Source organism: Microtus ochrogaster, unplaced genomic scaffold (assembly GCF_000317375.1).
Source record: "Microtus ochrogaster isolate Prairie Vole_2 unplaced genomic scaffold, MicOch1.0 UNK44, whole genome shotgun sequence".
NCBI classification, from domain to species: Eukaryota; Metazoa; Chordata; class Mammalia; order Rodentia; family Cricetidae; genus Microtus; species Microtus ochrogaster.
In genome coordinates, this window is record NW_004949142.1 from 2,010,399 (window position 1) to 2,012,640 (window position 2,242).

At 39.7% G+C, this 2,242-nt stretch overlaps 1 protein-coding gene across 1 annotated transcript in view; it reads right to left on the bottom strand.

Moving 5' to 3' along the window:
- Meioc (meiosis specific with coiled-coil domain) overlaps positions 1-2,242 on the bottom strand; it is an 18,828-nt gene that overhangs the window by 16,088 nt on the left and 498 nt on the right. The window lies entirely within an intron of this gene.

A 2,242-nucleotide genomic window follows, 5' to 3' on the forward strand; every position in this document is an offset into this window, starting at 1 on the left:
GAAACCCTGTCTCGAAAAACCAAAAAAAAAAAAAGAAAGAAAGAAAGAAAAAAGAAGAGAGAAAAAAAAGATCCAGGTTCTATATAAGGCATAAATCAAGCTACTGAGCTTCAATTTCTCAACCTGCAAATGGATATATTATAGTAAGTTATAATTCAGATTAAATTATTCCTATGTATTGTCATAACTGAAAGTATATCAATATTGATGACCTGCTTAAAAATTTTCAAATAAAGAGATCTTGGGTTTGGGGATTTAACTCAGTGGTAGAGCATTTGCCTAGCATGCGCAAGGCCCTGGGTTTAGTCCTCAGCTTCGAGGAAAAAAAAAAGACAAAATATAGAAAACTTGCAGGGGCCAAGAGAGATGTCTCAGCAGTTAAGAGTACTTGATGCTCTTGGAGAGGACCCAGTTCAACCCTCAGCATCCACATGGTGGCTCACAACCTTCTTTAACTCCAATTTCAGGGATGCAGTCCTCATCTGACTTCCACAGGCAAGCACGTTGTGCACATACACACATGCAGATGAAAACACTCATGCACATTAAACAGCAACAAAACAAAAAAGAATTTATTCTATGCCTGATTAACAAAACTGTCTTGCCAGGACTTGTGGCGCCTGCCTTTAATCCCAGCACTTGGGAGACAGATCTCTGAGTTTAAGGCCAGTCTGGACTACAAAGCCTATTCCAAGGCACCTAAGATACACAGAGAAGAGAAACCCTGTCTTGAAAGCCAAAACAAACAAAAAACAAAACAACACATTTCAGTGAGGTAATTAAAGACACAATAAAGAAAATTAAAGGCATAAAATTTTTATATTTTAATTGTTTGAAACTAAAAACTAAAAAAGTGCTTACAATAAAAGCTTACTATAAAACAATATTATCTTCTTACTAAATAAGCATGAATTTTCTTACATTACTGATATATTAAGAACAGGATGGAAATGAGCCAATGAAAAATCTTTTCTTAGGGGATTGGAGAGATGGCTCAACAGTTATGAGCACTGGCTGCTCATCCAAGGAACCCAGGTTCAAGTCCATAGATTCCACAGCTCACAACTGTGTATAACTTAAGTTCCAGTGGAGCCAACAGTTTCACACAGACAGACATATATGCAGGCGAAACACATAAAATAAAATGTCCTCTGAGCTCCATGTGTATGCTATGGTATGTTTCTGTCACACACACACACACACACACAATCTAATTTAAAATATTTGGGTTCTATATAGGACAATATAGATGTAATAAAAAAATTTAAAACAAAACCTTGTTTCCATGTGGAGCTTTTTTAACATATATGGGACAAAACTTGTAGCTCTGATGTACAGTACATAGCAAGTGTCATGTCCTGGACTTGAGCTCTTATTTAAAACAAAACAAAACAAAACAAAACAAAACAAAACAAAACAAAACAAAAAAAAGGAAAGGAAAAGAAAGGAGAGGAGAGGAAAGGAAAGGAAGGAAAGAAAGAAAAATCTTTTCTTGGGCTGAAAAGATGACTCAGGAGTAAGAGCACTGGTTGCTCTTCCAATGGCTGCATACATTTCAGGCGATCTGACGCCCTCTTCTGGTCTCCAGAGGTGGTGCGCTGACATACATGTTGGAAAAGCTATCATACATAACAAAATTTTCAAAATTAAAAAAAAAATCCTCTTATTTCCAAAGCCAGCTGTGTATTACGCAAACTCTATTTAAAATGTTTTCCTCTTAACCAGTTAGATGGCTTTGGGGAGGGGGTTGTAGTATTTGCTGCTATTTCTGAGGACCTAAGTTCAAAGCCCGGGACCCACAAGATGGAAGGCGAGAAGTCTGAAAAGTCCTCTGACCTCCACAGGTACGCCATGGCACGTTTCCGTCCCCCATTCCCCCAAAAATGTAATTTTAAAAATTTGGGTTCTACATAGTGTAATATAAATGTAATTTTTAAAATATTAAAAAAAAAGTTTTCCCCAGCTTTCTGATTCTGTTCAACTTTTTTCAATCTATACAGGACTGGAGTTGTAGCTTGGATGTACCAGGTTCTGGGTTTGAGCTAGAGCACCGACGGGGGGTGGGGGGTGGGGGGGAAGGAGCGGAGGGGCAGGGAGGAGAGGGGGGGAGGAAAGGGAAGGGACGGGCGAGGAGCGACAAGTGGGACAAGGAGGGGAGGGCGGTGGTGGCGCACGCCTTTAATCCCAGCACTCGGGAGGCAGAGGCAGGCGGATCTCTGTGAGTTCGAGACCAGCCTGGTCT